Here is a 23,788-nt window from a genome sequence, read left to right as displayed (position 1 = left end):
GAAGAGAGCTGTGCTAAGGGACTGTCATTGCCCTTGCCAGATCTGAGTACAGCAGATGACTTCATAACCATATCTGCCCTTGTATTCAGCTGGAGCTGAGCTGGTAGAGCAAGAAAGTAAAAACTCCTAAATGAGCAAGTGGAGGGCTTTTTTTGTTCATCTGAAATGAGGCAAAGAGGAGGGGTATTTTAAACTGTGGTTGCTTAAGCAGCAGTTTTTTGATGAGACCAATTGCAGGATTATAAAGCAGTGTAAAGTAATTTGCACAAAGATAAAAAGGGCAGTAAGAGGGCAGATTTAGGAAACAACAGAGTTCAAATTGCAGGACGCCTGCTCCACCTTTATTCCTGACATTACTAAAGCTGAGAATTCATTAAAAAAAAAAAAAAAAAAAGGCTCATATTTTCTTTAATAAGGACATAAATACACTCTTCTAGATGATGTCTGGAATGCTCTTGGTCCTGTCAGAAGTCTTCTCACATTTATCATGTAATGTCAGCAGGGTCTTGGACAGAATTTTTTGGCAAGAAAGACATACCTGTGACCTTGATGCAGTGCTAGCTTTTCTATTTTATCATTTTTCTTCTCTTTGTGACAGATTTTGAAAGCACAGGGTAAGAGTTTCTGATGAATTTAGTGATCTTTTCTTGCTGAGATCTCAGCCTTTTTTGACAGGTGAGTCACTTTATGAAAACCACAATACCACTTATATAAATCCTAGTTACTTTTATTGCAGCCATCTATTTCTGTTCTTCACTAGATGAATCAGCTTCATTCATTCAACTAAGATCACAACAAAATGATTTCTTAATGTGCGCATATCAATAAAATTACTTTGTTTAGCACATTATATCTGAGCCAATCTGAATTTTACACAACTAATTTTGGCTTATCTAATGGTCACTAGCAAGAAAAAGGTTTGTTTTAACCCTGATGACAGTAATAAAGATATCTTAGCCTCTTGACAATGAGCCAGTTAGCTACTACAACACCTGAAGACACAAAGCTCTATCTGAGGTACCAGTGCAGAGGGCAGCCACCCCAAACACAAAATTTTGCCACTGGCCTTGAAACTGCAGTGGGGAGAGAAAAACATGGGTGGCACAGAGGGACCTAGCAAGGAGAAATTTTTGCTAAGCAGAACACTTTGTTGGTGGTCAAATCAACCACCTCCAATGGAGCAATTACAAAATTTCCAGCAAGCTTGTGTAACTGTATCTTATGACCAAAAAGCAGTATAGTCCTTGTGGGAAGTTGCATAAATGTTAATTACTGTAACTATTCAGCTTGAAGAAATGTTTCAAAATATTGCACATGACTCAGGAGAAAAAAAAAATGCTACTCTGTGGATTTGTGCACCTTATTTTTTTAAGAATGCAAAGTGTTGAATGACCAGGGGAAGAAATACTGTCACAAATACTGCTACATATGAAAAAGCAAATTTCAGCCTCACTAAGTTTTTTTTTTAAGAAATTTGATTAGGAAATTAAAGGTTTTGTTTTGGATTATTATACAAGTTCATTCACTGTAGATTTCAGTATACCAATCTCCTGCTAAATAATTTGCCATTTTTATAGTCTGACAGACAATTTCAGAGTAACTGATGCAGAATTGTGGTAAAATAAGCAAACTCTAGTTTTCACTATCTGTGGTGTGGGTATTAGTATCTGAAGTCTGTAGTTTAGGATGCTAATCTTTTCATGAATGTGACTTACATTGAAATTAACTTTTTCTTTAGAGACCAGTTTTTGCACAAGGCTTAAGTAAATAGGGTCTTTCTTAATTGTTGCTTCTCTCTGTAATATTCTACTTTCAATTTGGTAAAATCCCTGTATGCTTTCAGAAGGCTGAAGATAAAGTAACTCTAGTCTTGAAAGTGATTTTTTTTTCTGATATTAGTGGAACTGTGTAGCATGTTTCCAGGCATGCTGGTAATAAACTACACCTCCATATTGATTTCTTTAGCATAGATATATGTGGCATATTGGTGAATGGTCTTATTAATATTCATTAAATTCTAAATAGCTTTCTTTTTAAAGTATCTATTTAGGAAATGAATAATTCATGCATGTATAGGAAGCTCAGTGCTGTCACTTACAGCATAGACCTTTGCTGATCTAAGAAGGTATTTGAAATGAAGGACACTCTAAGATGTGCAAAGCAATTGAAACATTGAACACTGCTCAGCTTCCTACCACCAAGGGCATTTTTTAATGTTGAAAATTTCACTGACTCATCACTCTTCTTAAAGCACACATTCTCGAATATGCTTTAGTGGATTTGAACATAAAATTATGTACGTACTTTACAAAAGCTAAAATAGTTATGATTTGTTCAATGTATAAAAAGTATATGAGCCACTTGTAAGTCGTCTTATCTGCATATGTGTTGGTAACCGGTGAGAATGGTGTTTTTGGAGAGCTTGATACACATGCAAACTACTGTCACAGAAGGTAGGAAGGTAGGTTTGCATTGTAGAAGACCCTTTTTTTAGTCCTACCTTAGAATTTGTATGACTCTTACAGCAGGTCTTCACTTCATAGTGTTTAGGAATCCCAAGTCTCATGTTTAGTCCCCATTCCTAAAACAAACAGCATATCTATGTGCTATGTATTCGGGACTGGTATTTATATCTATACAATGTTTTGTAAACCTTTTTTCATATTTTTATATCAAGATGGACCAAAACTGTAGTTAGTTTCTGGCTGTATATGTAATAAAACTAATGCTCTTATAAGTGATTATGATTAATTAAGTATAATCTAAAGTTATAATTAATAATATAATTTTTATGACAGATTATTTTTAAAGCAAAGATGCTAAAAGCTGCTGATACTTCTATGACAAAGCTAAAAGTTCTGCCAGGTAATATATTGGTGTCTAACTAGGTGATTTTTTTGGAATAAATTGTGCTTACTTCTTTGAGGTCATCTTACAATTTTTCTTATTAAAAGCAACCATCTTGATATGGCTTCAGATGCCAAAAAAGAAAAGTCCAGTGTAAAATATACAGAAAACATAAACTTGCTTCTTTCTTTCTGTACTTATAGTCAGCAATAAAAAGGCCATATGAAAAACACCTAAAGGCACATAATAGCCCTTGTACACAAGGTTATAAAAAGGCTCAAAAAGCCCTGAAATGCTTTCTTTCTCAGCCATGCTCTCATCCTTGGTACACTTTCCTGTGTCATTTGCCTTGATGTGCCTCCAGGATGTTTCCCTTTCTGATTACTTTGAACACAACTTTATTTAAAATGAAATAGTCCCCTTCACCCTCTTAGAAAACTTAAAAACAGATCATGGTCAGAATTGCTCAGTTGTTTCAACTAAATAAAATCTGTGAGAGTGAAGGAAGAAAGGAAAGCCCAGTGGTCTGTGCCATCAACACCTTTAGTATCATTTGGATAAGTAAGCAAATTTTATTACAATACTTCAAAAATTCTTTAAAAATAGTGTTTGAAATGGTGAAAAATCAGAATTTCAAGAAATATTGAGAATTAAAACAAGAAAAAACACAAGGTACACAATAATGTGTCTCTCCAGTTTATGCTGCTCAGAAAACAAATTAGTTATGGATGTGCATGTTTGATACCTGATCACTTTTTCTTTCTTTTCTTTTCTTTTTTTTTTTTTAAACAGTTCTTTTATGATAGCTCATGTAAAGAAACAAAGTTTCATCTGCTTTTGCCATACAGAATATTAGAAAATTTCTATGCCACAAGGATGTATTTATGCTGTTTCTTAATTATGCCTTACTCAGATATACAACTGTAGAAAAAGTTCCTCAAGATTTTCACTTTTGAGAGTTTTGTGAAAATGTCCAGCTTTGACATATATAGCCAAGCTGAACAGAGTTCCTTTTCATGTTTAGTGTGCTAGACTTCTAGCCTGATTTCAAATGTTCATAGTGCAGATGTGGTCTGAGAAGAAACCAAGTCAAAGAATAATGGACATGCTGAAATAAGCAAAGAGCAAGTTCATAATAGAACAAATCTAATTTCATGTATGCAGAACAAGAAACAGGGTAGATTTAATCTCTTTGGCTTAGTGGGGGAAGAGATAAAGGGGGAAGGAGCACCCCAGAATACCTGCAGAAGCCTTGTACTCAAAGTTTCTACAAAAAGATTGATTGACCAGCCCTTTGTGACCTCTCCCTTCATTCCTCTTAAAGCAGCCCCATGCTACTGTGCTATGCTGAGAAAACCCCTTCCTGTAAGATTAATATTGCACTCAGAATGCCTCCAGTAGTCCTTACACAGATTTTCAGCTATATGTTATGGCCCAGTGAATCCTTCTCACAAGTGTGTCTTGTTTTTTAGTTCATTTCAGTCAGCTACATAAAAGTGAGACCAGGTATAGAAATTCACACGGAACATCCATGATAAGGCTCAGAAATTGAATGAAAAATCACAAAATGAAAGTTGTCCTGTGCAGCTAAAGTGCAAGATGATGCCCCAGAATACCTGTGTTTCTGAAGAAAAAAAAGGACTAAAGGTCTGAAACCACAACAAGTTTGATAAAAAAATAGTATGACAGTTCTGTCATGTTTCACAAAGAAAACACTGCAGAAGGCACTTACCCCTAAAAATATTACATTAATTTGACTTTGGAATATCTGTAGAAACTATTGCAATAATAATGCAATGTCAGATTATCCTGGGGGAATTTCTATTCCAACTCCACTGAAAACTTTTGTCATATCATTAGAGTCTTTCAAAGAGAAATCTGACCTCTGTGCCTTATAACACAGTGCTACAGAAAGCAAACTAGCTAGGCAAAGCCAGGGAAGTACTGCAGAGGGAAACATCTTCTGGTAGCCTCATCAACAGTGCCTAATTGGTCATATGAGATAGTATCAAAGTGTTTTTTCATTGTTGCTAATTGTCTCATTTCATAGACATTCTGAGTTTTGTCCTCTTTCTATTTTGATTTTGCTATAGTATGGGTGTATGGGGAGGTTCCTAATAGCTGTGTAAAACAGAAATGCTTAGCTCTCCAGAGGTTCTGGGAAAAAAGCTGGACAGTCAGTACATCTCATTATTATTTTTTTAGTTCTTGGTCTCTATTGTTCACAGAAGGATCACTTCCCCATGAGATGATGATGGCCTGTTGTGTAAAATACTATAGCGCCACATGACTACTGCATTGGTGCAGCTTAATCCAGAATAATTTCTTGCCCAGGTTCAGCCTGACCCATTGGAAAGACAAAAGAAAACAGATTGTTTTGCAGTATGTATTCGCTATATACCTAGCTAGGAATCAGAAAGGTTGCTTTGAAAAAATCCCCAAATGCTGTGAGTTTGGTTTAGTTCTAACCCTGGCTCCAAGCTGTTGCTACTGAGGAGAGAACTGTTAGTGCACTATGACCATGAAACCTTTGGTTTCTCATCTTGCATTGCAAACTAAAACCAGAGAAAAAATGTGCATTACCTCAAAACCAAGGGAGACAGACTTTCCTTCCTGACCTACTGTTAAAAAAGTAGTATGTCTCATGCTTTGAGCTCACAGAGAGATGCCACAAAATTCAACAACCTTCTCTGCCTCTTACATCTTGCAGAAGCAATTTGCATCCTGCCATGTTCTTCACACATGGTGTTCAAAACAATTAAGAGAAAATTGCACCCATTTTGCTCTGTGTAGCAGGCTGAAAATTCCAAAGATAAGAAGCACTTCTCAGCATGGATAAACTGTGAAATGCTTTTGAAAATAAGGTTTTTAAAGATAATTGGCATTAAACCCTTTGTTTTCTAATACATTTCAGTTTGTGCGTGTTGAGAAGTGCATGTTTCCTTTGAAACTTTCTGCTTGCTGTACTGAGAAGAGATATGTTTTCTTTAAAATGAAAACTGGAAAACCTTTTTTTTTTTTATGTTGAAAAAAATTAAAAATAATTACTATCCAAGGCTCACAGGAAACTCCTAATTTTCCCCCCATGCTGGATATTCATATTCATCTGGGTAGCTGTAAAACACAGAGAACAAGAGGCTTATATAGACTGCAGTGCTTCCTCCTTCATAAGCCTGAGAGAGGAAAATAACTCCCTCACTCCATAAATCTAACTTAGCATGAATAAAAATGCCATTCTTTCTCCTTCCTTCAGCCAATAGCCCTCCCTCTTGGCAGTGCTGTAATCAACAATGTACACTGACAATGGAGTAACTGTTAAATCAATAGCAAATGAAGAAATCTCATGGGACAAGTTTTTCAAATAACAATACTGATTGGTTTGGGGGGAGAGTTTGACACACAAAAGTCCCAGATCGTGCAGATAAGCTAAGCTTAATAGGTTGAGAGTACTTTTAACAACAAGGCACATAGTTAATGTCTTCTGTGCATGACAGGCTTGATAGCACGTCAGACAAAGTCCTACCACCACAAACAGAAATAATTTTACAACAGTAAAATAAATGGAGCAGGAATGGAAACCTTGGTTTCTTGAGCAAAACACTAATTGATCTTAATGAATTAAGTAGAATATTTAGGAATGAGAACACAGAAACAGATATTCCTATTCACCAATAAGTTATTGTTAAGTTGAACAGGTGTACATTTCTGAGAGTGAAGACCTAAAAGAAAATTACTGGGTAAAATAAACCATAGGACATATGTGACAACAGAGAGAGCACATGCTTGCTGAAGACTATGAAAACTTTACAAATTACCTTTTCACAGTTGTGGAGGTCAACAGGTTTGGTACTCTACATGAGAGAAACATATTTAACTGGTGAAAAGCAGTTAACTGCCAGGCTGAATTTTACTTCTGCTACCCCCTCCCTTCCCATACTCCTATTACATATTACCAAAAAAGTGGAGTAGGAGAACACCTATTACATCTTTATTCTTTACTTTTCTACAGGACTTCAGCTTTAAGTGTATGGATTGAATCCTGATTTCTTTGTTGAAGAGAAGTTTTTGCTATGAGTTTTTGATTTAAACCTAACTGCAGTTTTCTAATAGATATGTGTCCTGCTTCTGTTATTCATTCAATATATTATAGCTCAGAGTGTTGAGACTCTCAGAGGCTTTCCCGCCTTTGTGTGTCGTATTAGAGAATTTATCAGTAGTATTCAGGCCTATTGACAACATAGTTGAGATTTTTATTATGTTCTGGCTTTTTCAGTGACTTTAAAGAATGAAAAGGGAAGGTTACAACAACATGGCCAATAAGGAAAACATTTTCCTCTAGCACTATACTATTCATCTTTTTGGGGTAGAAAGAGAAAAAAAAATCACCCTTTAGTCTATCTCCTGTACATACAAACAAGTGATACAGATTTTAATTGCATGTGGCCACAGCTAAAGTATTTAACCAAGAGGTTATTAAGTCCATTCCCCTGCCATGAACAGTGTTGACTATGTCTAAATCATTCTTGCAGTTGTCTGTCCAAGCTTTTCCTAAAATTCACATGATTGGAGTTTCTGGACTTTCTTAGGCAATCTGTTCCCAAGTTTAACTGTCTGCACCATTGGAGGTTTCTTTCCTTGATTTGACCTAAATACCCTCATTAAAGTTTAAACTTGTTACATCTTATTCTATCCCCATCCTCCTTAAAAGTATTCCCATCCTCTTTAAAAGTAACTTTCATGTCTTTGAAGACTCTTACCATGTTTCCGCTTCAGACTTCTTAAGATTAAATTGACCTTCATCCATTAATGCTTTCCTCATAGAAACCTTTCATGTTTTCTTTGCTTGTCAACACTCTCCTCCCCTTCCTGTGGATAAGCTGGAGAAAGTCAGCGTATTTTTTGAAATATGGTGTCCTGGCTGAACATACTGGCCCCGCTGAGGACTCATTGTCTGTTATGTCTATTTATTATAAGCATTTATTTTTGTGCCTTAACTTTTCTGATTTTTGTCCCTACATATTCATGTCGTCCTTCTATATTCCCTCTGTATTTTAATTTAGCCTTGTTTCCCTGATGTGTGCATTTCAGTAATGAGTGTCTTGTTAATGGAGATCTCATGAGTTGTTTATTGGTTATTTCTTATCTTTATATTGTGATATTCATTGTATATTAAATGTAAAAGCAAGTCACAGGTTGGTACTTTATGAATTCTAGGTGCTTGACTTTTAATACAGATTTTTCATACTTCTTGTTTAATTTACCTTTGCACATGACAAATGTTCTCTTGATTTTTCAAACTATTAAGTGAAGAGAGGGAGGAACTGTCAAAATAAATCTTAAAAAAAAAAAAAAAAAGATAACTCAGTCTTCAAATTCTTACTTTTTCTACTTTTCTTTCCATTGTTTCCTTATAATTCTCTTAGGGAGGAAATGTAGGATCTTAACTGTGTGGTTGATCTATGTCTTAACTCTTGAAGTGAAGAGCTAGGGCCAGCAAAATATTTAGTAATTACTGTATATTTGCATATCCCTTGTCACTTTTTCCGTGTACTCAAGCATTTTTAATTTTACTACAGGAATGGCTCCATTGACAAAGAGGTGTGAATTCTGAAAAGACATCTGTGTAACAGTATGTAATGACTGAAACGTGAAATCCCAAACGTTACAGCCTGAGAAAAGCAGGCACCTGAAGGAGTGCAATTTTGACTTTCTTACTTGGCTAGGAGACAGGTTGCAAATCGACCCAGCAGCTCCCCGTTGGCACGAGGGTGAATCCCTGGGGAGCACAGAAACCAGTGAAGGGCCCCAGTGAAGAGCAGCACATCCCCAGTGAAGGGCCCCTGTGGCAAGCACCTGGAAAGGTGCATCTACTTTCCACCACGAAGCAAGGAAGGGAAGCCAGGAAACAGCCTGTTGACCAAGGCTTTTAAGTATTTCTGTAGGTAAGGATGACACATCCAGAATGCTTGCCTGGATTGACTTGCTTAAGGACAGAAGGAGAAAATAAAGAAGTGCTGAATTCGAACAATTTCCTCAATAAGAGGAGCTAAGAAAGAAGTCAGTCCATAGGCAGGAGGCATGCTTGATGGAGGACAGGAGTTGTGGTGTTGTTAGGATGGTGCACTAATGACCTCTGAAAGCCTGTTTGTCTCAGATTCCTCTCTTTTGCCAATTAAATCAAACCTACAGAAAGCACAACCGGAAGTTTTAATGTTTTCTCTAATAACACATCTTATATTACTGATAAGAAATTGATAATATAAACTCAACATTGTAAGATCTAAATATTCTTTGAATGTTAATAACAGCTTTTTATTAAAATATAAGTTCAAAATGACCTGTATGAAGGGAAGCATGTAGATTCACATTTACTACATACTCCCAGACCTAGATATGTTCATTCAGCATTATTTCAATACTGCTTAAACACTGAGTATGAACTCAAATGACCTCTTCTATGTTCTGAAAACAGAGCAAAGACTTTTTTGCCATTTTTGCATAAAGAAAATACTTGGAATTCAACTTTTACATTTGTGATTACGAGTATTTAGTGTTATAATGTATGTGTATATGACAAAAAAAGATTCAACAGGAGACCCTAAAAGCTACAGAGTTTATAATGATTTGAAAAGACTTAAGTTTGGGGTTTGGTGGTGGATTTTTTTGTTTTGGTTTGGTTTAGGTTTTTAAATTTATTATAATACATGTTTTTTCTTGCTCTACTTGAGGAAGTTACAATGAAAGAATACCACACTCTGGAATACCACCAGGTAGGAGGAAGTTAAAGAGCCACACTCAGGGTCCTAAACTGAAAGGAAAAGGAACATAACTCTGGTTTTTATGTCTCATGTAAGTGATTGAATTTTGTGAGGGTAACACATCTCGCACATAAACCAAGTATCTCATACCTGGTACTATTTCATGATGGAAGTTCCTTCAAAGAAGTTTAAACAGTATTTTCCTAGAAGCTTCAAAAGTGTTTCAGTTTTGACTGGAGTTGTAGAAAGTAGTTCTAAGACAGAAATGTCTTTATTTCATGAGAGTATTAGCACTGTGTTTTCAACCATAGAGTATTTCACTTGAAAGCACACTGAAGCAATTTACCAGAAAAAAATCTTGTTCAAGTTCGTCAGGATTTAACTTTTTCTGTTCAAGCAAAAATGGACAATGGCAGAGATGTACCTGAAAACTGCTTCAATTTGTTAAAGGCAATCCAAACTGCAGCTACACAAAATACATACAAAATTTGTATTTCTGCTGCTCATCCATGTGCCATGTGTTCTTTTCAAATACCTAGGAGCTACTTTTTTGTAAAAACAAAACCTAAACAAAATCCAACGTAAAACATTTCAGCAAAGTTGGCTATGTTGTTCCACTGGTGGTTTTGCTGCCTCTGGAAATGTGACTTTGTGAAGAATTCTTCATCCTCTGATGGCTGGAAGAATTCAGGTGTGATCAGGAGTATTGTCTTCTTCACAGAGCAGTCTTAAGAATGATGTGATATGGCAGCAATATTCAAAGCATGTATGCAGAGTAAGAAGGTGAGGATTCCTCATGCCAGATCATAAAATAAAGGTAAATATAAATTAGTAGACAATCACAGTTCTTGCTTAAAGGCAAAAATAAAATATATTGAAAATAAACCAATTAAAAAAAAGATTGTAAGGTGTACAGAAGACTTTATTCTATATGGAAAATTTAAACAATTTAATAACATTTTAAATGTTATTAAATCCTGTTCCTCTCTCTGGCAGATCGCGGAACCCTCCAGTATCAAGGCTTAGACACTCCGTCTGCCCCGTGATTGATTGGAGACCCTCTCCAGCAGACTCGCTCTGGCGGTTTCACATCTGGACTGTGAGGCTGATGTCTCGCTCCCCTGGGAGAGCCCTTGGGAGGTGTTGGGACTCTTTCTCTGAGCGTGTTACAGGGCTTTCCCCACTTGCCATTCTGCTTCTATTCCTTATGTTTGTGGAGACAAGCCTTTTAACAGCCTGATGGATCTCCTGTGATGGCCATAGGTGTAGCAGGGTCAGGCTATTATTTGGGTTCCCCCACCATTGTTCTTCTGTGCTCCTCTGTGTGTGTTAACTGGAGTCTTTTGCACATAGCCTAACAGCGATCTTTACTCAATGAGTAACTTGGAATCAAAGCCAGTAAACTTTATGTATACAGAATCATTGCCTCAAGTTTATAGTTTTCCTGTCAGCATACTCAAACAATGCAAATGGATTTGTTCTTGATTTACTCTTCAAAAAAAGACAATTAAAAATTGTGCCACATTTTTTTAAATTGTTCTCATTCATGAAAGAAAAATGAAGTCAGTTAGCATATATTTCCTTATAGATGCTCTTACAGAAGTGGATTATATGTGTGTGCTATTTTTTGTTTTGCTGGAGTTTTTTGCCGTCTTCTAAATCAGAAGCCATCAGTGTCACTTACACAAGTGTTTGCAGGTTATGATACCACACAGAACTTAGGCTGGAAATAATTTTAATAAATTCTAAATATGGACATTATTTTTATCCATTGTAAAGTGCATATTGTATTTATTAATTGTTAACAACCAAGCTATAAAACCAGAAAGACAGGAAACCAAGGGAGATGACGTTATATTGTACCAAATTCATATGTAATCATAGTTAGTTCTGCCTTTATCATTCTGCATAAACATCAAGTTATGCATTGCTCACCAGGAATTCCTTAAAGTATCCATGCTCTAGCAACAGCTAAATAGGTTATTTTTGAAACCCACATAATAACATCAAATTTTAGATGAATTATCAAAAGAAATTGGCTGGAGCACAATGTATGCTTTTTACAGACCTATTATTTCTCTTCATGGTTACTGGGTGCACACAGACATGAATCAAAACAGTTACAAATAAGATGTTTTTCTCTCTACCTGTACACAGAGAACTGCCTTTATGTCTCATTTTATTCTTCCTCAGTATAAAATGATTGATTGATTACTCACAGCTTGCATGACTCCCCGCTGCCCTAGATCCATCTCCACTCTTCACACTCCATACAGTTCTTGCATCATTGACTTTCTGCCAGCCATTTTGCTGCCAGTGCCTGAGCTGACATTTAATGATCTTTAGATGCAGTAATGTCACATTTATCACTCTTTATCGGTTGTGACAGACCTAAATTCAAATGCAAACATGAAATGCAGACTGAATCCAATCCAAACAGTGATAGGTTTTTGAGTGACTTCCATCAAATCACGTTGAGAAAGAAGTGAAAAATTACCTGTTTCCTATCATTTTATAACTACAAACAGCAGGTTTTTAGGTCCACTCTAAAATATTTTTCCTTCTAGTTTTCAGGGAAACTCCATTTAGTTTCCAAAATGTCATATTTCTTTGGATATTAGAAAGTTACTGAATTTTCAGTATTCCCAGATTTTACATCTTCAATTTAATCCAGTCCCAGGGTTTACATGAAAAATCCCAGAAGCACATTGATCCTTATGATCACTCTACCTTCATCTGCTGCACAAGGAACAGTTTCTCCCTTCTGAATTTCAGCATTTCAATCCCAACACAGCTACTTTTATTGCAAGTGCCAAAGAATAAGACAGATTGAATCTGCTTTTATCCTTCTTTTTTCCCTAGGTAACACCTAAAACTTTCCATAAGCAAATGCTCTCCCAGACGTCCTTCAGATTTCTTTCCATGTGGTCCTGATCAGGACTCTTTACTAACTCACCTCTAGTACCTGGACACCACTTTCTAGGTATTACCATGCTCTTCAGGGAGTAGGTGCAGACTTTAGGGCCACAGATATGACAATAAGTATCTGTGTATGTTGTTCAGAAATCAGAGGATAAATGAGAGAAATAAGCCACTGAGAAAAAAAGATACTTGCTTACTTGGTTTCAATTTCTTCTCTGTTTTGTCCTGCCCTGGAGAAGGTCAGCCTCTGCAAATTTCTGAAGAATGTGTGATGACTGAGGGATCATGACCTGTGCAGGAGATGGAGCCAGCAGCCCTACTATATGCCTCAGTATCTTCTATGGCTTTGTGATTCTATGCATCAGTGTAACTTTTCTTTTATACTGAGTTATACCGAGTTCAAGGTAATCAGTCCTTATCAAGACTTTTGCAGACTTGTCCTTCATCTCAGATTGTGAGATTACATTAGTGACAGTAAAATTACTGTTAATTAGTAGGGTAATCACTAGTTTTCAGATATAATTGATCATCATTGAGTGGGAGTGGGAATTCATGTTTTCTGGTTGCATTTTGTGGATTTTCCCCGGAACTATAGTAGGTTGCTTTGGTCTCCAGCGTGCTGGTATAACTAATACATTGTCTATTAGAAAGAGCATTAATATTGTATTTCAGCCACAATTCTCCTCAAGCTATACATGTTTTACTAAAACAAGACTGATTTTAAAAGAAAATATCATAAAGTAAAAGAAAATATCATAAAGTTAAATAAAAATAGATGATGAATTAGTAAGAAGATGCATTTGTGGCTGGGTCAAAGCTGGATCTCCTGAGAAAGGCTGTTGGCCATCTATCTGTTTCTTTAATCTCAAAATTAAAACAGCTTTTGATAGAATTTAGGGTTTTTTATTCTCTTGTCCATTTTGCAGTGTACCTACCACACTGCAGAAGCACTGGCCACAGTAGTTTTCATTCTGCTCTTTATGTCAGACAACTGCATTTAAATTTATTTTTACATAAATGTCAGAGCTGATGAAGCCTGCACTTCAGAGAAATGGACGCTGCCTGAGATCACTAGTTCTATTTATCAAATTCCAGCTAGAATGTGTCTAGAAGTTCATTGACGCTGCTTTTGCCAAAGGGCAAGCTGCCATCTATTAATTATAAACTATATTTTGATACATTTTAAGGTAACTTTCTAACAAAAACATATTCTTAAATGAAGTGAAAGTGACAGTTCTTATCTGCAGAGAATAAAAAATGTTTTAAGACTAAGTTTTTGATGAAAAATCTCCCATAATTATTTCCCAAATATTCTATGTTGAAGAGGGGTAGAAAGCAATAGATACAGTGGCAGTTAGCCAGCACAGAAAATGTAATGCTGTCCCCTAGCATTTATATACAAATGTTAGTAATTATCATAGCACTATATATGATAGAAACCTGGACTGTGTTGTTTTATTATTGTTTACCACTACAGATCATGTTTACTAAGGTGTTAATTGAATACATTCTGTGATAAAATGGCTCAGTAAAAACCCACTTTCTTGCATTGAATGGAAAGAAGAAGAAAAAAAAAAGGTTGCCCATTTCAGACCTCAAAGAAATCTTGAGAAATTGCTGATATTCTATCGGCCAAGCATTAAAACTTCCTGTAACAAATTCCCCCACACAATGCATGAAAGTCCATGAGAAAAGCTCAGATCTGAGCCTGAGCTTGTGGATCCCTACTCTATGTCCAGAATACATCAGATATGAAAGTATAATTTTGAAGTGTTTTCTACTAGTGCGGGTTTGCTTCGAAAGTGTCCCACTCACTGTATCAACATCTCATGACACTTGCCTTTTATACTTCCTTCTCCTACTGCCTAGAACCTACTCACTGCTATTCAGCTTCTTTTGTTTTATCTTCATATATACCACAATATCTATTTTATCTAGTTGTATCCTTGCTTTATTGTGCTGAAAGTTTTCAAAGGTGAGAAATGCCTTCAATGCTTTTTTGTGCAGTGAAAATCTCTGTTTTCCTCCCAGTTGTTACATAGAGAGTGAGGGAGAAAACAAGGCATGCATTTCCACAGACCAGTTCTACTAACCAGAGTCACCGTCTAATCAGTTTCAATCTCTTGAAGTCCATAGTTTGAATAGCAAAAAGCCACCAACTTTAGATTTCTCTAGTGCTGCTGAGGTGTTAACCCTTGCTTCTGTAACATTCTGGCTATTCCTATGGGTTTATGTATTATCCACCTTTAAGTTCTTTCTGAAATCTTTTTCTTCTTCCATGGTTTGGAAGAAACTATAGCATCCTGGAAGCAGTTGAAATTTATGAAGAAACAGCTGAGGCTGGCACAAAGGATCACTTCTTAAGATACCATTGCCCTCTGAAAAAATGTATTTGAAGTTCTCCATAGAAAACAAAAGTAATGGGTTGGCCTGGAAGCCAATGAAATTATAATTGATTCCCCTTATCGTTCAAGGTTAACTGGCACATAACTTGTAGTCTTAGCTTTGCCAAGCCTTGGAAATTTTCCTTGAACATTTTCATATCACTTGATCAAAACTGGTTTTCCCTAGTTCTTCATTTGGAAAGCAGGGTGTTCATATCATATGATCCTGACCAAAAGATCATCTATAGAATACATCTGAAGAACAGGAACTCACCTGGGAGTTAAAGAAACCAAAGGAGATAGCTCTGCCATTTCTTGAGAACTGATAAGTTTTCACATATCATTTTTTTCTTTGACTATTTGATCTTTTCTAACAACAAAAAAGTATTATTTTCATAAACCTCTTCAGGAATTGTTAGGCAATATTTCTCTTGTGCCATCAGAACAAACTCTCAGAACTAAACAGACATTAAAAGGCACTTACTTTCCTCAAGCTAGAAATGGCTTGTTTAGGTTAATGATTGATATGGATATAGAAGCCTTTTATAGTATCCCAGTACAGGCATAACTGTTGTTGCTCCTACCGTCTGGTTTGGTAGAATACTTTGCTTTCCATCAGTCAGTGCAAGTGTGTTTCACAGTCTCTTAACTCATTTTTTCAGTGCCTGTTGGTACTAGTATTTGTTGATGATCATCATAAATAGCAGGATCTTTTGTCCTGGCTGATTGTGAAGTCCTGATGTCTAGAACAACTTCAAAGATGGGTTTCTAATATTTCCATTCATTTTTTCTACTTGTAGCGACACTAGTCTTTTGCAAAAACACAGAAAACCAAAAAAGCCCAAATAATGCCAATGAAGACCTCAGGTTTAGCCATGAAGCTCAAACTTACTTGTTTACAGAAAGGTAATAGGGTGTCCTTTTCAATATTTTTGAAGACAATGTCTCTGTAATGAAATCCATTCAAATCCATTTGCCTGGTGTAAAAGGACCTAGGGGTACTGGTTCATAGCTGGGGATGCAGAGATGCTGGAATGTGTCCAGAGGAGGGCAACAAAGCTGGTTTGCTTGGTCTAGAGCACAAGTCTTATGAGGAGCAGCTGATGGAACTGGGATTGCTTAGCCTGGAGAAAAGGAGGCTCAAGGGGATCTTATTGTTCTCTTCAACTACCTGAAGGGAGGCTGTAGGCAGGTGGGGGTAGATCTCTTCTTCCAAATAACACATGACAGAACAAAGGGAAATGGCCTCAAGTTATGCCAAGGGAGGTTTAGATTGGATATGAGGAAAAATTTCTTCACAGAAAGGACGGTCAAGCATTGGAATAGGCTGACCAGGGAAGTGGTGGAATCACCACCCCTGGAAGTGTTTAAAAAACACATGGAATCAATGCTTAAGGACATGGTTTAGTGATGGATTTGGCAGTCCTGGCTTAACAGTTGGACTTGGTGAGGTCAAAGGTCTTTTCCTACCTAAATGATTCTATGATTCTATGATAAAAGATATATAAAGAAAGAGAGACCTTTATCAAAAGCAAGGGAATCCAATTCTGAAAATAATTTCTCTAATCACTGCTCTGACTGACAGCTTTGATGGCTTTTGGATTTATCCGTTCTCCTCTATTTATATAATAGAGCTAGAGTGAGACATGATGGTAACTGAATTAAAGGTAACTACAGATGACAGCACTCATGACACTTAATTATAGCAACATATTTTTCTTCATAATGACTAAATTGTTCAAATATTTCACTTCAAAATCAGAGGGTTTTTTTCCTCTGTGCCCTTTTAACATATTTCAGTATGATCCTTGAGGAAAGAAGTTGGTTCAAAATGGTGGTTTTGAAGTTGGTCCTAAGCCTGTGAGATGTTCCACTCTAATCAAACTAGTTTCCTGTATCTTCTTTCCATGCTGCTCTCTTCTCTACCAGGTAAAAGAAAAAACAATCCACACACACACACAGACACACAAAAAAACAAAACCAAAACCAAACCAAACAGCACAAAAAAACCCAAAACAAAAAAACAATACAAACAAAATATTGCAATGAAGCCTGAGTATTTACTCATCCCATGAAAAGATGTGCTTGTTAATATCACTAGATTTTACACCACTAATGCAATGCTGTGTTAACCCCTGCAAGTCAGGTAACTGATGGACTGTGATTTGGAGGGCTCAATGACTACTATGAGAATGTGTGTAGGTTCAGACTGACTTATACTGGGGTATTCCCTAGAGATCTCCCTTCTTACTGCCCTACTTCCTTCAGGACATGGCATCCTGTTATACAAACCCACTTTTGTTTTGGAAAGACAAATACGTTCATCCACTGACCTAAATACTGGAAGTCCTATTTCATTACATATGAATGTTCTAAAAAGTTATTTTATCTATTTTTACGGTGCTGTAGCAATCTGTGTCTGAGGCATTTTGTGATTATTTAGTAAGTTTTAAAATATGTTTCTGTTGGTTTTCCAGGGTCACCTACTATACTGTTTTCAAGATGAATTCAATCTTTTTTGTTGTAACAGGTGTGTGTAGAGAATTGGTATACATAGTGAATTAAAGTCACAATATATTTTTCCTAAAAAAATGATTAAAATCTTTGCTTAATGATATTACTTGTTTTAAGACAACTAATTCTTAATGTGTTTTCTAATGAGAGGAATTTAAGATATCTCTAAGAGATGGTGTACAGTTTCCGACCTCAAGGGTACCAACCTCATCTATTTTGTGTGTATTTTTGGGTTTCCTCTCATTTATTATCCCTTAGGCAATAACTCTTTACCATGCTTACATATGCCAGATGTTTAAATCCTCTGTGCTGCATGTAAACATTTTCTGAAGACAAAAATCAACAGCTCATTACCATACCATGAACTTTAGTTAAAAGTGAAGTCTTAAAGTCAGTGCAAAGATGACTATATTCTACTTCCTTCTGGAGAATGAGCGTGCATAAATTCTCTCTTTCTGCTTCACTTAAGATATTACATTTCCATTTTGTATTTGGAAGCACCTTACCTTCACTGAAGTAAACTCTTAAATGTACACCAAATTCATATTTTTAAATCTATTGGTGATGAAATGTTGGGGAATTGATGTTTTAGTGACCTGAAAAGATTATTGGAATTTTTTTCCATTGGGTTTATCTAATCCAGTTGAGTAGTTGTTTTCTTTGCTGGTTTTGGTTTCAGGTTGATTTGTTTCCTCAAAAGAAATACCACCTATCAACCTTACATATACATGAAAGTGGTATTAAAACCTAGGTGTATATATATATTTATATACATACACACCTATGCATCTGCATACATATATACACATATATTTATACATAAATATTCATAGATATATGCACATGCATATAATGATGTAAGTACATAAATGATTAAAACATGCAGATTGATATATTATTATGTATTATTGATACACCCATAACCTGTATCTATCTACATATGCACATACAAATGCACACATGATCTTTAATACTTGTTTCAGCTGGAGAGTATGATGTAGATGTAGAAGAATACATGTGGTGTTTTAAATCCCTTGATGCCTTTGGTCACAATACCAGAAAAGAGGAGCAAAAATTCTTTATCTCTTTGTCTGATGTCTCAATTTACAATCTGAGACAGGCCTCCAAGGTGGCACACTGAAGTTTAGTTTCTTGGTTGCATTTGTTCCATTGATTGTTTAAGCCTGTATTTTCAAGAGTGCTCACTGATTCTGGCTGCCAAACAGAGAGCACGATTTGAAAAATTGTTCAGCTCTCAGCATCCATGATTGCTTTATGCCAAAATGCTTCTTGAAATTCTGTCTGCATGGTCTAGATTTGCCCATCAAAACACCCAGCTGGGACAGGCAGTAGGAAATGTGGATGTTCAGACAGAGCCATGGGCCATCCAGCATTGCAGTCATAAAAAAAATATAAAAAATTATGCCTACATCAAAGACCACAGCTCAGTTTTCGAGGTTTTCATTTTGACATCCTATCACATCCTATGTTTGACATCACTAAATGAAACACGATAATAAGGATCTAACATTAAGAAGACAGCATCCTAACATCTGGTAAGGACTGCGCCTATAAAGCTGCAATAACAGGGCCCAGTAAAGCATTCTAATGCAGAAAAGTTTTTGGTTCTACTTCTGCTTTGTTTTCCTTAACTTTTTTTAGAGTTATATAAGAGCTAAGCTGTTTATTTAATAATAGTTCAAAACTTGCTTTTTAAGTCAGTATCCCTCATGAAATTATTTTAAAATAGCAGATTGACAATGTCTAGTTTGGACACTGTTCATATCTCATCACTTCTGTGATGCTTTGATGCTTTCTTGGAATCACAGTGCTAAAGCTAAGTGACTGAACAGCTAGCAAAGAGCAAATGATACAGTTACATGTCTGATGCCTGGCAGAATGCAAAATTATCTGCACGGTGGCTACTACTAAAAGGGAAACAAGATAGTAAGTGGGCATCTGGGAGAAAGTCTTGAGTTTGAAGAATAAATGTGTTATGCCTGTTGGCTCACGGTCATATGGTTATCTGAAAGATTTTTTCTTAAAGCTGAGTTTCATGAGGGCTCAGTTTTGTGTCTCTGCTTGCCTGGCTCAGTTTTGTGTCTCTGCTTGCCCATCTCTATTCTTATATTACTTGTACCAACTGCTTCTATAGTGGAAAGCAATGACTCATCTGGTTGAAAAGGGAGTAGATTGTTTAATGCTCACACCTATACTGACAAAAAAATGGATTGACAGTTTTTCATTTATTGTTACAAAGAGATGAAAACAAGTTTAGCCTTTATGCTGGGATTTTGTTTGGTTTTCAACCAGCTCCTCAAAATATCAACTTTATTCTGACCATGCAGGAGTGCAGATTCATATATCAGGTGTAAATCCAGACATGGCAGTCCTTGTTCTATGTTGCCACTAGGGAGTGTGCCATGTAGGAGGCAAACCTTTTGTTTGCAAGACCTGACTATAATGTGCATCCATACCTGAGGTACAGAGCAGCTGCTTTGTTCCACTACCCTAAACACTGAGCATCAGATCCAGCAGCTTTCCTGTGCAGGCATTTCAGGATGCCTATGGGCTTTTCCCACAGGAGGAAGGTCTGTGGCTTTACGATTCAAAAGCATGGAATACTGACAGCAGGGAAGCACCAGGAGTGAAGTACTTATGTGAATCTGCCATTCAACAAGACTTGATAGGTCTAGAGGTATGTCAAGCAAGGAGGAAAGGGAACAGTGAGATGAACTGCAGTACAGAGCAGGCTTGCTAATCACTCCTGCCAGTGGCAGGAGGATGTGAGAAGAAGAGGTGAAAGATGAAAAATCTCAGGAACCTGATGGCCTAGTAGGAAGAAGGACTGGAGCAGCTGAGTGTATGACATGGGACAGGGGAGGGTAGAGATCTTACCAATCTGCATAACTGTACCAACTCAGTAAACTTTCACTCACACAATTAACACATGAAAGCTAATCAGTGCCTACCAGTCTAAAAACAAAGAAAATGTAAGTGATAAAGATATTTTTCAACACACAGATTTACCACAGGTCATTCCAATTTTCAGTCCTGCTTGCTCCTGCTCTCAGAGACAGAGTATGTGGGAAGGCACGAGTCTTTCCTTTTTTTTTTTTCCTTTTTTTTTTTCTCCTTTTTTTTTTCTACTAGCTGTAAGAATCATTTCTGTAACATTTCATAAGGCTATCCTTTCTGCGGGGAAAAACGTCATTTGCATATTCAAACCTTTAAAATGTCATCTTTTCTTTACAGCACATCTAATCAATGTCACCTGCAGAACAGGACACCCAAGGCTCCTGTAAGGGCCAAGCTCTATTTGCCAGCTGGACAATCCAAGGAATGCCCTTCATGAGAGTATTCACAAGGTTCAGAACACGGTAGCTGTGGTAATTATGAAACAACTTCAGTAAAGAATCACAGAAAAGTCACAGATTGCAGAGTGACAATGACAATTCAGCTGGAACAAACAGTAATCTCTAAGGTGCTTCAGTTCCTGCCACTCTCAATGAAGTTCTTTACTCCAAGTAAAATAAACCATAACCTGTTCCACTGAGGACACGGCATTGTGTTCCTTGTCCTTGTGAAATGCAGTCGATTTTTGGTTCACATCGTTTTGTGGAGAATAAAAGAGGCATACTGGACTTGTTCAAGCCTCCTTGTCATTCCTGGCTTGTAGCAAACATTATGAATACAGGGAACAGGGAAGAGGAATCACTGTGAGGCCATAAGAAAATCATGGGGTACGCAGAAAATGAAAATGGCAGAGAAAATGTAAAAGAAAACTGTGATAAGAAGATAGGAGGTCAGATAACTAGATTAGAGGATGAGGGACAATTATGAAGCAGAGCAGTTCAGATGGCAAGAGATTTGTGAGCAGCAGCTCAGGAACATGGGAATGAATGAAGAAAAATTATAGAATTTAGGATTTCTTTACTTTTAAAACATTTAGAATAAAATACTCCATGAGACTTTCTGTTCATTCATGAAACATCTTTTAATGTTAGTCTGCCAAATCCTTGCACAGCACAAACCCACAAGACTTGGTCAAAGCACATGAAGACATGGGACATCATTCTGGCAAAGACTTCTTGTAACTATAAGGCTTTCAGCTAAATATCTTTAGATTAATTAGTGATGTAATATTATGACGCTGGCATTGACTTTAGTTAGTTATTTAGTTATACTGCTGGTGGCTCCAGGAAAGGTTTCAAATGCAGATTTTCAGAGATGAGTTTCAGCTACTGTTTACATTCCAGAGCTCCTCTGTGACATCAGAAAGTCACTTAATGACAGGTTTTTGAAACTTATGTCTGTGACTAATGTTCTAACTGATGGTTATTTTTTAAAGCGTCTACACATTTAATTTCCATTGATTTCTAATGATTGAAATATCTTTAAGAGTTACATGTCTAGCTGTCACCTGCTTTTGACAAATCTCACATTTTTATCTTCAAACAACTTAATATCTCTAAAAAAAAATCTCTTTTAGTTTTGTGGTGCATTGTATTTTTTTCTAAATAAGAAGTAATGGCAGTTCTTTACCACTCAAAGCTATTGAGAGACTGCAAAGAACTTGAGGATGTATTTTACTGAAAGTTTTTAGGCATCTCTTCATCCATGAAATTAAGTGGAGTGCTTACATGCCTTCGCAAACTTTCTTTATGAAATTAAGCTATACACAAACCATGGAAAGATATTTTCTTTCTTCGTTTGTTTAAGAGACATTCTAGCTACTATGTAGCCAATTCTACTGCTTTTGAAGTCAATGACATACCTCCTTTTATGCTTCAGTACAAGGAAGATTGGAAACACAAGCTACTTCCTATTTCATTGATTTAACTATCAGTTTCTTGCTGTGACTAACAAATCTTCCTCATATCAAGCTTGGGGCTCAGACATTTTTAATTTTTTTTTTTTTCCTTCTGAATTTCCCCACTGATACAATAGCTTAACATCTATCGCTGCTACTCTCCCCTCTATCATTTCTTGGCTGGAAGCCATTGACTTCTTTAACATGTTCACTCTGCCACCATCTCTCATTGGCATCTTGCTGATAACCTTGTCAGAGAATATTGAAAGGCTCAGCTGTCATACATTATTTAGTAGTCACTGAGTTAATCGAGTTTCTTTTACTGTTCAAACAGCCTGTATCATAATGGGGAAAAGAAGACCACATTGCTTGCCATTGCTTGTGATGGTAATAACCCATTTTTTGCTACTTAAACGGGGTGACACATTATTGTCCCCCAGCATTTATGCCACATAACAGTTGCAGGCTGCAGCATTGAACAGAATAATGACATCACTATTCTGCTAAAGCAACAGAAGTAGTAATGCAGGGCATTAACAATCCTTATGAATTACTTCATTCTGGAGATGGTTTGAAGAAAATAAAATTTGTTATTTTTTCATTATATCTAAATTTAAGTCTCTTTCTTACGATGACTTCTTAAATTACAACTTCACTTTAGATGTATTGGAATTCAATATAGGAGATAAAGTTTTGGGTACCAACATTAACACTTGTTCTTGGATGTCTCCTAGATAATGATGCAGAATCAGACTTCTGCAGCACCAGCAGGAGGTACAAAGAGATAAAGCAGGAATGCACACAAAGCATGTTGTGATTAGCAAGCTAGTCAACTTGCCTAGCAGAATCATGGTTTTAGGGGATGACTGCTACAGGTAGCATAGCTTCCCAGAGGAGTACAGACCTTCCAGTCTGAATGCACTCAGTAATATGTTTTTCTCTTCTGTTGGATATTCATTTATCAATGTCGGTTCTTGAGCTGAACATATTTAAACACTTTTTTTCTGGATCAGAATCACATCTGAAATGTATTTAAACAAGACAGTGACACATTTGGGGGACCTGTATATCATTGTCACTTGTCTTATCGAAGGATTAATACCCTGGGGCATAATTCAGAAAGTGCTCTAAACTTGCAGTAATTGTTGTTTCTGCTAGAAGGAAAAGTCCATTTGCCACCGACTTCATTGCCAGCACAAGAATTTGTCCAGCTGCATGATGACCTGGATGATAGAGTGATCGACCACCAATCACTCTGAAAACTCAAGGGCAAGGGGGATACATAAAGCTTAGTTAAATCAGCTCTGCAACCTGTTTGTTGAAAATTGGTCTCACTCCATGGAGTGGAGCTTGGGTATTTAAGTAGTAAAGAGGCAGTAGAACATTTCACAAGGGAATATTGACCTTGTTTTAATGAAATTACAACACTGAAATTGTGTTCTATTTACTTAGAATTTTATCTACAGTTTGCCTCTACAGGAATTACTCTTCATTTTCCTTTTACCATGGAGCAATCAGTACATTTGATTGGAATGCAAAATGCTGTTGCT

The sequence above is a fragment of the Falco peregrinus genome, chromosome 3 (genome assembly GCF_023634155.1).
Source record: "Falco peregrinus isolate bFalPer1 chromosome 3, bFalPer1.pri, whole genome shotgun sequence".
Classification (NCBI taxonomy): Eukaryota; Metazoa; Chordata; class Aves; order Falconiformes; family Falconidae; genus Falco; species Falco peregrinus.
The sequence above is the reverse complement of the archived record's forward strand: the minus strand, read 5'-3'. Positions refer to the sequence as shown.